Source organism: Mustelus asterias, chromosome X (genome assembly GCF_964213995.1).
Source record: "Mustelus asterias chromosome X, sMusAst1.hap1.1, whole genome shotgun sequence".
NCBI lineage: Eukaryota > Metazoa > Chordata > Chondrichthyes > Carcharhiniformes > Triakidae > Mustelus > Mustelus asterias.
Genome location: NC_135834.1, coordinates 12,430,236 through 12,446,648, shown reverse-complemented (window position 1 = coordinate 12,446,648; position 16,413 = coordinate 12,430,236).

Genomic DNA, 16,413 nt, shown 5'->3' with positions numbered 1-16,413 from the left:
AAATAATGCCTTAGTGGGTTTGGAAACGTGTATATATGGCAGTCCACACTTTAGATGGAAGGATTCCTTTTGGCTGGAAGCACGCCGATTTAGGAGTTGGGAAGCACTTCGAGGTAAACACTGCGAGTGTGAAGGAAATTAAGGGGGGACGTTTCCCATCCCGCCCGCCACATGAATTGTAGCGGGTGGGTGGGGGTGGGGTGGGCAGACCATGCAAAGGTCCGTTGACCTCAGGCAGGGTTTTCTGGTTTTGGAGTGAGCGCAGCTGGAAAATCCTGCCCTAAGAGTACACCTTATAAACGTGAGATTTTTTCACTCAAGGTTGTGTGCCTTTGAAATTCTCCAGCCCAGAGAGCTGCAGGTGTGCTGTGGTTGAGTATATTCAAGATGGAGATCGATGGATTTTTGGACTTTAAGGGAATCAAGAGACATGAGGAGTGTCGCTGAGGTAGAAGATTATGGTATTGAATGGCAAAGCAGGCCTGAGGGGCTATATGGCCTACTCCAGACCCTATTTCCTCTACGAAAGGCAGGTAATTGTATGTGCTAAACATGCTTTGTATGCTGCATTAACGATATATGATGGTGGGTCTTTGCACTTTGGCTGATTTACTCAGCTCAGGTTGTTGAGCTTGTTCCTGCACCGGTTCCGAGCTCCCTGGTATGGTTTACCTGGCACTCACAGTAGAAGTAACCTCCTTAGTGAGAGTGGGGGTCCTATGGTGAGCAGTGCCAATGAGGGCCCCTCTTTCTCTGAATCAGTTCCTCAAGATGAAGCTTGATGGCCCTGTCAGGAAGTCCTGCCTCTTTCTGTAGTCCATGGACATTCATAGATCGGAAGCCTCCTCTTCCCAACTTTTTCTTCACAGAATTCTTCCTTTTTAAATTGCCATCAGCCTTATCGTCTCTGTGTGACTCCCCCCGTGTGCAATCAGTTCTTACCGAATTTGAACCTTGAACACACTTTCATACAGATTTTAAAAATATATTGGCAGATCTCCTTATAGCATAATGATACAGGCATTCTACAATGTAATGCCTAATTCATCATTCCATTTCTAATGTGGGGACTGTTTAAGTGGCCTGTCCCTTTAAAAGCACAAGCCCCACATCCATAAGTGGCGTGTATTGAAGGATGTTGGCAATTTGGAAGCTGCTGCTAAATTTCTAGTTGCAGATCAGACAAAGCTAGCCTGCAATGACTGGCTTCTCTATATACTGTCAGTGGTATAAAGCATACCAAACACTCCTCAAACTTCCATATTGACAGAGGACCTTGTAGGGGCTAATATTTCTGAGTTTTCCTTTTCTGGTGTGTATCAGCATAGAACTTTCCCTGAGTTTGTCACCATTAAGATCTGCTGAGTGTTTCCATTCCACTCTGCTTAAAGATACAGGGGATGAGAGGCTAAGGTCAGGGCGAAATTTCCTATGTAGGGGTGCCCTTAGAACAGACACTTGATGTAAAACATCGAGGCAACCTGAGTGTCAGAGTGTCTCACGTGTTGTTTTGCTGTGTCCAAGTCTCCTCACCCATTTTTGGCCATCCTTCATACTTGAACACATCTCAATTCATGGTTGCGCCCCTAAGCTGAAGAAGTGTGCGTAAAGCAAAATCTGCCACAAACCAGTGCAATCAGTCAGCTTTTTAGAACCCCCTTTTTAACTGAATTTTGCTTTCAAAAATTTTTCTTAATATAGTTAAGAGTGGTGACTTGGTGCAGTTTAAATACAACGAAAAATAGATTTACCACAAAAATATTATGCACAGTAATTAGTACCAGTCTATCATCTGTGGCTAACCCATTCTGAAATGACTCTTCAAATCCATTCACTAGTTATATTGGGGGACAGTATTTAGTTTCTTAGTAAATTAAATGAGGTTGATTTGATTTATTATTGTCACGTGTATTAGTATACAGTGAAAAATATTGTTTCTTACGCGCTATACAGACAAAACATACCATTCATAGAGAAGGAAACGAGAGAGTGCAGAATGTAGTGTTACAGCCACAGCTCGGGTGTAGAGAAAGATCAACTTAGTGCGAGGTAGGTCCATTCAAAAGTCTGATGGCAGCAGGGAAGAAGCTGTTCTTGAGTCGGTTGGTACGTGACCTCAGACTTTTGTATATTTTTTCCCGACGGAAGAAGGTGGAAGAGAGAATGTCCGGGGTGCATGGGGTCCTTAATTATGCTGACTGCTTTGCCAAGGCAACGGGAAGTGTAGACAGAATCAATGGATAGAAGGCTAGTTTGCATGATGGATTGGGCTACATTCACGACCTTTTGTAGTTTCTTGCTGTCTTGGGCAGAGCAGGAGCCATACCAAGCTGTGATACAACCAGAAAGAATGCTTTCTTTGGTGCATCTGTAAAAGTTGGTGGGAGTCATAGCTGACATGCTAAATTTCCTTAGCCTCCTGAGAAAGTAGAGGTTCCACTTAAGAGCTTTGTAAATGTGCCTGATCGCATCCTTGTGGCTAAAAGAACCAAATTAATTGTTGAGCTTCCTTGTGGCTTGTGAATGAACACGATCAGTGGAAGCATGCCACAGTGGTTCGTTCGATCGACCATTCAGTGGCCATTTTTGTAGGTGGGGCTGTTGGCCAGCGTGACATAGTTTAGACCAGCCAAAAAGATGGCACAAACTTGATTTGTGCTGAATGCAATTTTCATTTAAAATTCTGCCATCTTTTGCGTGGTTACGCTGATTTTGGGCAAAGTGTGCCGGAAAAAGCTGCTGTGCCTGAATGATGGATAGATGACCTGAAATTGTCATTTCCAAGCTTCAAGAAGGAAGATATGTGTGAGTTCCACTCGTCTGTTCATGACCATGTTTGCATTTTAGTGTACATTAGTGAGAGTGGTAGAAAACTTGGGGGCAGATAGACACCAGGAACATGGGCACATAAATGGATGTAACTTCCTAATGATGCCCCCCACACAGAAAATTCCAGTTGGTCAATTCATAAGTATACAATCCTTTGAACCTGGAGTCTCTTGTTTATCTATACAAGGAAGCTCTACAGAGCAAATGTTTGGCTGGTAACTTTCCTACCTGACAGGTGCCTGCTGTGATGGAGTCTGCATCACTCTGGTACATAGGCTTAAGGTGCCCCTCAACAGTTGCCTTGTTTAGGTTCAGCCTGGCACAGTGCCCAGCTTGTGCATGTGGCAAATATGTTGAATGTTAGCTCACGTCAATTACATTTACTCAGCCGAGTTTCCAAGGAACTGACGAAGACTACCATTCAATTTGGATTGCCTGGGTTGCTGGAAAAGTTCTTTTTAGTCTTGCACATGTGCAGGATTAAAGCTCTGCAATCAAAAATTTGAGGCTTAATTGTACTGGAGAAAATCAGCCAAAGATGTCAAAACTGACTGCAGCCGCAGCTGCTAAAGATCATTTCGCTCTTGTGTAGGTGGGTAAACTAGACAATGACTGCAGTTCTTTTGTTAGGTAGTAAAGAGAGCCAGTTGCTGGGCTTTGTGCAGGAGGCGGTAACAACCTTGGGGCCGTAAAACTGTTTCCTTCAATGTCCTAAAGTTTCTTTCTGTTCACTTTGCATCCCAGTCTTTTAATGTGTCTAAAGCCGGAACGGACAGCAGATGATTTGGGAAAATCCATCGACATCTTGGATCCCTTTACCCTGTCAATGTCTCAGCTTATTTGTGCTGAAGCTGGTTGTTACTGCTGCACAGATGTGAACGTTGGTTTTATTTGAACTTGTGTTTGAAATTGTCGACCTTTGAGCTTTGTACCGATGCTTGCAAAAGACTTAACCGCACGGTCTGCGCCAAATATGCTTGGTTAAAATATTAATTCTTGGAGCACTCAATGCCATGATGGATGGTTTAGGTCCCTCGAGAGATTATTTTTGGATTGTCAGAGAGGTACGTTGATGCTATTTCAGAGGCGCAGTCATGTTCTGCAAAGAAATGCGACTGAACTGGGCAAAATGGGAGGGTTGCCAAGGTTGTAACATACAAGTGAGGTGTGAGAAAATGACCCACAAGGTAAACTGAAAAGATACAAAATGACTGAAATATGGATGAAAAAAAGGCCGAGAGATTCTAAACTGTCTGGGGGTGGGAATCAATACGCCACCAAGTCTGGGGCACGACTGTTCAAATGGGTTCTTTAAGTATCTAATTATAATGGCATTTTACTCAAGAAACCCATTGCAGCCCAAAGGCTTAATTGAAGTGCGACTTGCGTCAAAGCTGCATATATATGGGTTAAGTAATCAGATTGAAAATATGTAACGATCATAGTGTCACAAAAGTAGACAAACAAATTCAGCAGGTAACAGGGAAGTGGTGGGCTGACAATGCTCAATTAAAATGACAAACCACGACTTCATTCCTACATTCCAGGCATTAAAGTACATCTAAAACTACATGTGTGGCAGGCAGGGAGCAATGTACATTCAATCAACCCTGGGGTTGCAGTTGTGTTGTGATCTCGAAGCCCGGCTTTGTTTTTTTTCATTTATTAATAGGATCTGGTGTCACTGGCTAGGCCAGCATTTATTGCCCATCCCTAATTGCCCTTGAGAAGGTGGTAGTGAGTTGCCTCCTTGAACTGCAATCAATGCGGTGTAGGTACACCCACAGTGCTGTTAGGTAGGGAGCTCCAGGAGTTTTACCCAGCAACAGTGAAGGAATGGCCTTGCAAGTCAGGATGGTGAGTGGCTTGGAGGGGAATTTGCAGGTGATGGTATTTCCATGTATCTGCTGCCCTTGTCCTCCGAGATGGTAGAGGTCATGTGTTTGGAAGGTGCTGTCAAAGGAACTCAAAGCTATTTATCCTCACTCAACTTCCAACAAGGCAATCTTTTGGACAGGTTACCAGCTCTCTAAAATTCTTGCAATAAATGGCAATTAAGAACATTGGGGGAAAGAAATTAAATTATATAATTGTGGAAGAGTCCCAGGCTAGCCACACGGACTCCCGCTGACTATGGCAAGATCTGCAAGACATTACAGGCTACAAGATGAACGCACGTAAAATCGCCGGCACCAACGCACCCCTCCCCGATGAGCTCAATGTGTTCTATGCCAGTTTTGAGCAAGAGGTGAGCGAGAGCATGCCCTCCACCCCAGAAGCCTCGGAAGAACTTGTATCCGAAGTCACCGTTGCCGACATCAGAGCAACCTTCTCAAAGGTCAACCCGCAGAAAGCAAATGGCCCAGATGGGGTACCCAGTCGAGCACTCAGATCTTGCACAGACCAGCTGGCGGGGGTATTCGCAGACATCTTCAACCTCTCTTTACACCAATCTGAGATCCCTATCTGCCTCAAGAAGACGACCATCATCCCGGTACCAAAGAAAAGCCAGGCAGCATGCCTTAATGACTGTCATTCGACGGCTCTGACATCCACCATTATGAAGTGCTTCGAAAGGTTAGTCATGGCACGAATCGCTTCCGGCCTCTCAGATTGCCTGGATCCACTACAGTTCACCTACCGCCGCAACAGGTCCATAGCCGATACCATCTCCCTGGCCCTGCACTCAACCCTTGAACACCTAGATAACAAAGACACCTATGTCAGACTCCTATTTATCGACACCAGCTCAGCCTCAACACCATTATTCCTGCAAAACTCATCTCCAAAGTCCATGGCCTGGAGCTCGGCTCTTCCCTCTGCAACTGGATCCTGAACTTCCTAACCTACAGATTGTAATCAGTAAGAATAGGCAACAACACCTCCTCCACGATCACCCTCAACACCAGTGCCACACAAGGCGGTGTCCTCAGCCCCTTACTGTACTCCTTGTACACCCATGACTGTGGGGCCAAATTCCCGTCCAACTCGATTTTCAAATTTGCTGATGACACCACCGTAGTGGGCCGGATCTCAAACAATGACGAAATGGAGTACAGGAAAGAGAGAATCTGGTGAACTGGTGCAACGACAATAATCTCTTCCTCCAATGTCAACAGAATGAAGGAGATAGTCATCGACTTCAGGAAGCGTTGTGGAGCACATGCCCCTGTCTACATCAATGGGGACGAAGTAGAAATGTTCAAGTTTTTAGGTGTCCAGATCACCAACAACCTGTCCTGGTCCCTCCATGCCGACACTATAGTTAAGGAAACCCACCAACGCCTCTACTCAGGAGGCTAAGGAAATTTGGCATGTCCACTACGACTCTCACCAACTTTTACAGGTGCACCATAGAAAGCATTCTTTCTGGCTGAATCACAGCTTGGTATGGCTCCTGCTCTGTCCAAGACCATAAGAAATTACAAAGAGTCGTGAACAAAGCCCAGTCCATCACTCAAACCGGCCTCCCATCCATTGATACTGTCTACGTTTCCCGCTGCCTCGGAAAAGCAGCCAACATGATCAAGGACCCCATGCACCCCGGACATTCTCTCTCCCACCTACTTCCGTCGGGAAAAAGATACAGAAGTCTGAGGACACGTACCAACCGACTCGAACAGTTTCTTCCCTGCTGCCATCAGACTTTTGAATGGACCTACCTTGCATTAAGTTGATCTTTCTCTATACCCTAGCTATGACTGTAACACTACATTCTGCACTCTCTCTTTCCTTTCCTTCTCTATGTACAGTATGCTTTGTATAGCGCGCAAGAAATAATACTTTTCACTGTATACTAACACGTGACAATAAATCAAATCAAGAAGAGAAAGGAAAAATGGAGGACTCAAAAATCAAGGATATGGAAGAGTGTGCACATATATCTTCTAAAATCTCTCTCACTTGCTTAGTCATCAGGAATTAAAGGGTATGTGGTCTAATTGTCTGGAGGCCAGAAAGGAAAGGATTGGGGTAGAAAATATATCCTGGCCTGGAAAATTGTAGTGAGTGGTATCCCACAAGTGTCACTATTGAAGCTCCTCTAATTTTCAGATACATCAATGGTCTGAACTTGGGAACCGAGGAAGCAATATTGGAATTTTCTGATGGATCCAAATTGCTGTGGTCTGGCAAATTGTGCCGGGGGGTATTGTGAAGACTGGAGGAGGACATGGGTAGATGAGCAGGGGGCAGATGCAGTTCAACGAAGAAAAGATGTGAAGTCATGCCTTTTGCAAGTAAGAATATAGATCATTTAAAGTGGCAACACCAGTAGACACAAACAGGACAAAATTGGTTTTAAATCTAGTGAATACATATAATAAAATCTTGCTCATGATTTTAGTCAGGCCGCAATTGGAGTATGGTGTTTAGTTTTGGATATAACATTATAGGAAGCATATACAAGCAGCAGAATTCACTGGGACATAATCAGGGACTAAATGAGATTTGAAAAGTTTTCTCGAGTGCCAAGTGGATCAAGGGAAGAACTGATAAGAGTTGTCAAAATCATTAAGGGTTACCAAGAGGTAAATAGTGATTGTTTTCACAATGCTTGGTAGAATGGTAACGAGAGGATATGGAGCTAAGATAATCATAAAGAAGATTAGAGGTTATGAAATGTTCCGACTTATGCAAGGGTTATTAAAATGTGGAACTCTCTCGCCCCAAACTGTCGCTGAAATGGAGCGACTGAGATTAAGTGAAGATGGGTTGTGGTGGAAAAAAGCCACATCCATGGATATTTTTCATTATTGATTTGTGGGATGTGAGTGTCATTGGCAATGTCTGCATTTATTGCTCATCCCTAACTGCCCCTGGTGGTGGTAGTGGTGATCCACTTTGTTGAACTGCTACACTCCAAGTGGCTAGGTAAACCCACAGTGCTAACTTTTGTCTGAGTGGCTTGCTAGGCCATTTCAGAGGGCAGTTAAGAGTCAACCACATTGCTGTGGCTCTGGACTCGCATATAGGCCAGACTGGGTAATGACGGCAGATTTCTTTCCCTAAAGGTACTGGTGAACTAGGTGTGTTATAGCAATGTGGTAGTTTCACAATCATTGTTACTGAGCTTTTTAATTCCAGAATTATTTAAATATCCATGGATTTCTTGACACTATGTTTCCAGCAATGAATCCCTGTCACCCACGTCTGTCAACACTTCCAAAGGTGCTCGTCAGAGTGAGAAGAAAAATTGCCACGGGGCAGAAAACGTCTCCTCTGGGTTGATGCCAAGCAGAAACTGGCATTGGCACATTCTAAAAACTGCGTTTAAGTATCCCTCAGTATCAGGCACTGAAAACTTGAACAGTTGCACAATGTTGTTAATCTGCTCGGTGCCAACTCCATCACATGGTGTCACATGGTTTCATGTTTGGACTGTTGAATATGGTTTGAGAGTGTCCTCGGGACTAATCGCGATGGGTGGAAAGAAAGACACTCTTGTATTTTCTTCTCTGGTTTCAGGTTGGGTCTGCAGTCACCATGTGGGTTGCAATGACCCAGAGGTCAGAGTTCAATTCCCACTTGACGACTCCCCTTTCCCTTGGAATTAAATTCATTGATTCTCCAAAAGATGCTCTGTCGAAGAGTTGCTGGGCTGAATGGCCTCCTTCTGCACTGCAGAAGGTTCTATGATGATTCTATCAGATGGTCTGTTTCCCAGAGCAGGTATCCTCTGAGACTCTCACTTGCTGCTGAATTTTGTGTTCTGTACTCCTGATAGAGACACATTGGCATATCTTAGGATCCTTATTACAGGCAACAGATAAGTGACACTTTTTACCCGGTCAGCTTGGTATAGATTCAAATACAGGTCTCAGAGGTGAAAGGCTGGTGACCTAACCCTCTGCCCTCAACCTTTTTCAACATTCTCTTCATTTTTAATCTTGACCAGTGACCCTTTGTCCAAGTCTGTTCGTTTAGGGAACTGAATGTGGTGCAGAGAGGAGCCTTAAAATGCAGAAAGTAGAGAAAGCAATTAAACATGTGCCCTTTCCTCATTCAGCTAATAATGTGGCAGAAATGAAATGAAGCTTGTATCTGAGAGTAACCAAGAGATTTTCAACTGTACATTACAAAATAAAATTGATTAAAAAAAAAAAAATTGGTGTTGTAGGGTTACAAAGTTTTCGTGTATCGACTGTGAAACTCTGCCTTGTCTTGAACTTTATCAAAACTGCGGAATCCCTTCTCGCCCTCAATCTTCCCTTCCTTATTTTCTCTTCTCCCTCCAATCTACAAACTTGGTCTCACCAAATTATTCCTCCTCAATTTACCTTGTCATCTCCCCTGCTTTTTACAAGCTTGTTGCCATGTGTGTGTAGCACCATGGGCCTTCACTTAGATTTCCCAATTAAATGAAATACATGAATAAAATAGCAGGAGGTTGCTTCCCCTGGCTGAGGCATCTGGAACGATGAGGCATGGGCCATTTTGAACTGAAATGAGAAGAACTTTCTTCACTCAGAGGTTTGGAAATCTTTGTGATTCTCTCACCCAGAGAGCTGTGGATGCTCAGTCATTGAGTGTCGAAAAAAAGACTTGCATTTATATAGCACCTTTCCTGACCACCCCCAGATGTCTCAAAGCGCTTTACAGCCATTGAAGTACTTTTTTGGAAGTGTAGTCACTGTTGTAATGCAGGGAATGCAGCAGCCAATTTGCACACCGCAAACTCCCACAAACAGCCATGCAATAGGAGCCTGATAGACTGGACCTTTCCAGCCGTTCACACCGATGGTGCACCCCTGTTGTAGGTTTCACGGCAGCAAGGGGTGCATTCAACAGGAAACCTCGTTGACAATGGCGGGACCAGAAGATGCTGCTGCTGGCCAATGGTGGGCTGCCTTCCGCCTCTGCAAAACACACACAGGGTTGTGTGGAAAATCCCACCCATTTTTTTATCATGTTGGTTGAGAGATAAACATTGTCCAGGACACTGGAAGTAACTCCCCTGCTCTTCTTCAAAATAATGCCATGGGATCTTATATCGGCCAAGGAGGCAAATGGGGCTCTAGTTTAAAATCTCCGCTGAAACACGGTACCTCTGACAGTACAGCACTCCCTCGGTCCTGCACTGGAACATTGGCCTTGATTTTGGTACTCAAGTCCTGGAGTGGGACTTGAAACCACAACCTTGCGATTTAGAGGAAAGCATGCTGCCACCTGAGGCACAGCTGACATATTTAAGATTGAGGAACACGGGGCTAGTACTGAAAGGTGGGGCTGAAGAAGACAATCAGCCCAAATCCAGCCTAAACTGATGGAACAGGTTTAAGGGCTGAATGGCTGACTCCTGTTCAAATTACTTATATTATGCTATGTAAATGAGGAAGAGGAGAGTTAATATAATTCAAACAGACATCTGCTCATGTATGAAATAAAGAACAGTGTTCAATCAAATTAAACTGGAGGATGTCAGGTGACAAATTGTGAAGGGAGGATGATTAACATTTTCCCTCTTCAGATTCCGTGTCTGTCTTGGATTCCAGTCTCTGAATATAATGGTCAAATATGAAATGAAAAGCACTCTCTTTCATGAGCTGACTGCTGTATTTGTGCACACACGTGGAGCAGATTGGCAAAACCAGTTGCCTTTATGTTTAACCTCCAAGCATTTGAAGACAACTCAGTTATTTTTTGGAGTGCCATGCAAGATTTGTAGAGCAAGCAGCTTTGAAGGGAGCTCAGGTAGACTGAGAGGGAAATTGAAAAGAATCCTCTCTCCATAAAATGCAGAATGGTTGAATGACATTGTGCAATGTTCTGTTAAAAATATTTCAAGATCTATAAACATACATCCCTGGATTCACTCGGTGTACTGGCAGCTGCTGCTTTTGACAGGAGTTTGTATAAACTGTGTTATTTATTAACTCCTGACGCACTACAGGAACCTGTCAGAATTGAATCACTTCACAGGAACCCAGTGACCCAAGAACTCCAAGATGTTCTCATTTCTCCTTTGCTTCAAGTCAATGGGATTGGCCTGTTCCACCCACTGCTCATTTCTTGTCAGAGGGAAGGAATTTGTCGAGGATGATTTTTTTGTTTTCTTCATTAATGGCTGTCCAAAGGTTGACCTCCCAATGTTGGTGTTCTGATAACTACTAAGAGTTGCCCAAGAGTGGCCGAGCTTGCCCCCAGCTTGTTTTGCCTCTATTCAGTGACTCTGTGATATGAATGAGATAGAGTTCAACATGGCAATGATCATAACACTGACCATACATACTAGACTGGATTCTACTAGAACTGGACTAGCCATATAAATGCTATGGCTACAAGAACAGGTCAGAGGCTATGAGTCTTGTGGTGAATAACTCCCCAAAGCCTGTTCACCATCTACAAGGCACAAGTCAGGAGTGTGATGGAATACTCTCCACTTGCCTGGATGAGTGCAGCACCAACAACACTTGAGAAGCTCAACATCATACAGGACAAAACAGCCCCGCTTGATTGGCATCCCATCCACCATCTTCAACATTCATTCGCTCCACCACCACCGACAGTGACAGCAGTGTGTACCATCTACAAGATGCGCTGCAGGAACTCACCAAGGTTCCTTTGACAGCACCTTTCAAACACACGACCGCTACCATCTAGAAGGACAAGGGCAGCAGATAACTGGGAATATCCCCACCTGGAAGTTACCATCCAAGCCACTCACAATCCTGACATAGAAATTTATCGCTGTTCATTCACTGTTGCTTGGTCAAAATCCTGGAACTCCCTCCCTAACAACATTGTGGATATACCTACACAGTAAGAATTTTAACAACACCAGGTTAAAGTCCAACAGGTTTATTTGGTAGCAAATTCCATTAGCTTTCGGAGCGCTGCTCCTTCGTCAGATGGAATGGATATCTGCTCATAAACAAGGCATACAGAGACACAAACTCAAGTTACAGAATACTGATTTGAATGTGAATCTTTACAGCTAACCAAGTCTTAAAGATACAGACAATGTGAGTGGAGAGAGCATTAGGCACAGGTTAAAGAAATGTGTATTGTTTCCAGACAGGACAGATATACCTACACCACAGAGACTGCAGCAGTTCAACACATCACCACATTCTCGAGATGCAATTGGGAATGGGCAACAAACGTTGACCTGCCAGTGATGCTCACATCCTACGAACAAGTTTTTAAAAAAGAAGTTTAAACATTCTATAGCCTGCCCTTTCCTCTTGTAACACTTGTAATCTCCAACAAATGCATCAGGCTGTTTGGGTAAAGGGAGAGAAACTAAAAAAAGCTGATGTTGAGTAGCTGACTGATCTGTATGGTGTACAAGCAGACACTCCATATTCAGATGTGCTTCTCAGCTCTTTGTCAGATGACCAAAGTAAGTGGTACGCATAACATGGCACCAAGGAGGCCACTTGCAGCCCACCTATGCCTCAGCTTGGTCCTCGAGACCAGCTCCTCCATCTGTCTCCTGAGTCTCATTCGCAGAGTATGGGGGTCCTCAACAGTCTGTAGCATTAAGTACTACACAGTATTTACAACATAGGAAAATGCTCATCTAGCACATGTTAAGCATATCTAATGAAAGCCATTTTGAAAATCAAACAGCAAACGTTCTTTATTCAAAACCAAGTTATCTTTCAGGATGAGGGTGGTACAGAACCCATTTGAGTTGTGATCTTTAGCCACTGTCATGAGCAGTATTGTTGCTTTGATTCATCTTTTGGATTATTCCATGATATTTTGACTGAAGAATGTGCCAACAAGTCCGTGTTAATGTTTACACTCCACACCAGAATCCTTCCATCCCTCCCCTCTTCTTTTCACCCTGTCAACATATTCTTCTATTCTTTTCTCCCTCCTGTGTTTAGCCAGCTTCCCCTTGTCAATGCTGGGCCTCAACCACACTCTCTAACATCGAGTCCCACTTCCTGGATAAAGAAGCCTCTCCTGAATTCCCTGTTGGATTTATGAGTAACGAGCTTATGTATACGCCCCCTAGTTCTGGTCTCACAACAATTGGAAACATTTCCATGTCTGCGCTATAAAAACCCTTTAAATTTCTTAAAGACCTTTTATCAGGTCACCTGTCATTTTTTTCCAGAGGAAAAGCTTTTCCCAGTTTCCCTGATAAACAAAACCTCTCAGTTCTGGTATTGTTGACCCTAGTTTCGGGGGGATAGGAGGGTAAATATGTGGGGCTATGGGGATAGGGTGGGATTGTTGTCGGTGCAGGCTCGATGGGCCAAATGGCAGCCTCCTGTACTGTAGGGATTCTATGGTTGTTCCTGTAAATCCTTTCTCCAGGGCCTCTAGACCCTTTTTACAATATTGAGGCCAGAACTGTGGGCAGTGCTGCAAGTTGTTGGAGCATTATACAGGAGAGGCATAGTCAAATATTCTGTGTATCTGTCCTTCTCTTAGTGTGCACATCCTAATCTCCACTGTGAATAGAAATGCAAATGAGCTGCCCCAGGAAATGTGAATGAGTGCTGGTAACACATTACCTTTCCACACTCTGCTGAAAATATAAACAAACTTCAAGATTGTTCTACAAATTGATCATTGTTATTTACAATATGTCTGAATAATGCAACATGGGTGTCAGGAAAGTTGTATTAAATTTGCTGATTACTTCAGCCTCTGAACAAAGAACAAAGAACAGTACAGCACAGGAAACAGGCCCTTCGGCCCTCCAAGCCTGTGCCGCTCCTTGGTCCAACTAGGCCAATCGTTTGTATCCCTCCATTCCCAGGCTGCTCATGTGACTATCCAGGTAAGTCTTAAACGATGTCAGTGTGCCTGCCTCCACCACCTTACTTGGCAGCGCATTCCAGGCCCCCACCACCCTCTATGTAAAATATGTCCCTCTGATATCTGAGTTATACCTCGCCCCTCTCACCTTGAGCCCGTGACCCCGCGTGATCGTCACTTCTGATCTGGGAAAAAGCTTTCCACCGTTCACCCTATCTATCCCCTTCATAATCTTGTACACCTCTATTAGATCTCCACTCATTCTCCGTCTTTCCAGGGAGAACAAGCCCAGTTTACCCAATCTCTCCTCATAGCTAAGACCCTCCATACCAGGCAACATCCTGGTAAACCTTCTCTGCACTCTCTCTAACGCCTCCACGTCCTTCTGGTAGTGCGGCGACCAGAACTGGACGCAGTACTCCAAATGTGGCCTAACCAGTGTTCTATACAGCTGCAACATCAGACTCCAGCTTTTATACTCTACACCCCGTCCTATAAAGGCAAGCATACCATATGCCTTCTTCACCACCTTCTCCACCTGTGTTGCCACCTTCAAGGATTTGTGGACTTGCACACCTAGGTCCCTCTGTGTTTCTATACTCTTGATGGCTCTGCCATTTATTGTATAACTCCTCCCTACATTATTTCTTCCAAAATGCATCACTTCGCATTTATCTGGATTAAATTCCATCGGCCACCTCTCCGCCCAATTTTCATTATATATATATATATATATATATATATATCTCTCACAAATAGCAGAGGTCCCAGTACAGAGCCCTGCGGAACACCACTGGTCACAGACCTCCAGCCGGAAAAAGACCCTTCGACCACTACCCTCTGTCTCCTATGGCCAAGCCAGTTCTCCACCCATCTAGCCACTTCTCCTTGTATCCCATGAGCCTTAACCTTCTTAACCAACCTGCCATGTGGGACTTTGTCAAATGCCTTACTGAAATCCATATAGACGACATCCACGGCCCTTCGTCAACCGTTTTTGTCACTTCCTCAAAAAACTCCACCAAATTTGTGAGGCACGACCTCCCTCTTACAAAACCATGCTGTCTGTCACTAATGAGATTGTTCCGTTCTAAATGCACATACATCCTGTCTCTAAGAATCCTCTCCAACAACTTCCCTACCACGGACGTCAAGCTCACTGGCCTATAATTTCCTGGGTTATCCCTGCTACCCTTCTTAAACAACGGGACTACATTCGCTATCCTCCAATCCTCAGGGACCTCACCTGTGTCCAAAGAAGTGACAAAGATTTCCGTCAGAGGCCCAGCAATTTCATTTCTCGTCTCCCTGAGCAGTCGAGGATAGATGCCATCAGGCCCTGGGGCTTTGTCAGTTTTAATGTTCCCTAAAAAACCTAACACTTCCTCCCTTGTAATGGAGATTTTCTCTAACGGGTCAACACCTCCCTCCGAGACACTCCCGGTTAACACGTCCCTCTCCTTCGTGAATACCGATGCAAAGTATTCATTTAGGATCTCCCCTATTCCCTTGGGTTCTAAGCATAATTCCCCTCCTTTGTCCCCGAGAGGTCCGATTTTCTCCCTGACAACTCTTTTGTTCCTAACGTATGAATAGAATGCCTTAGGATTCTCCTTAATCCTGCCTGCCAAGAACATCTCGTGACCTCTTTTTGCCCTCTTTTTGCCTCTGTGGGTAAATTCTTTTCTTTTTCAATATCTGTTCCTGGTACATGGGTGTCACTGGCTAGACCAACGTTTATTGTCCATCCCTAATTGCCCTTGAGAAGGTGGTGATGAGTTGCCGCCTTGAACTGCTATAGTAGGTACACCCACAGTGCTGTTAGGGAGGGAGTACCAGGATTCTGACCCAGTGACAGTGAAAGAACGGCCAATATATTTCCAAGTCAGGATAGTGAGTGGTTTGGAGGGGAACTTCCGGGTGGTGTTGTTCCAATGTACCTGCTGCCCTTGTCCTTCTAGATGGTAGTGATTGTGGGTTTGGAAGGTGCGGTCTAAGGATCTTTGGTGAGTTCCTGCAGTGCACACTGGTGCCATTGAGCATCAGTGGTGGAGGGAGTGAATGTTTAAGCTGGTGGATGGGGGCGCCAAAGCAGGTTGTTTGATAATGTTGAGCTCCTTGTATGTCATTGGTGAAATTTGAGCTTTGGCGAGTTGTTGTCGTGCACCCTGTGGAATGTACACATTGCAACCAATGGGGGAGGGATTGAATATTGTGCCCTGTGCTTTGGGGTCTGATCAAATCAGTAACACTGCCCTGGATGGTGTGAGACTTCCTGACTGGTTGCTTGGTTGTACGGAATTTGACTATTGCTCCAAAAAGAGACATGCTGTTGAAGCTTTTCACCTTGCGCTCATCAGGACAGATTCACAAAAATACCAAATCTCAATGGGAACAACAATTTATACTTCTGAGAAAAAGGTGCTGATTGGTTGGCAAGTGGATTCTGATCGGCAGAGGATTGTCATGGGGAATGCACCAAGGAACAGTTATTCCCCAAGCTGTCCTGATTTTGAGAGACAAAAAGCTTTGACAGCATGTCGTTTTTCAACAAAGCATGTTGAAAAAGCATGCACTCATCCAGGCAAGTGGAGAGTATTCCATCACACTCCTGACTTGTGTCTTGAAGATTGCGGACAGGCTTTGGAGGGGGAGGTCAGGAGGTGAGTTACTCACTGCAGTGTACCTAGTTTCTGCCTTCTCGTTGCAGTCATGATGTTGATAGGGCTTATGGTCATTGATCTACAAGATGAGGAAATGGGTGTATCACAGCTTGGTTTGGCTCCTGCTCTGTCCAAAACCGCAAGAAACGACAAAGGGTCGTGAATGAAGTCCAGTCCATCACTCAAACCAGCCTCCCATCCA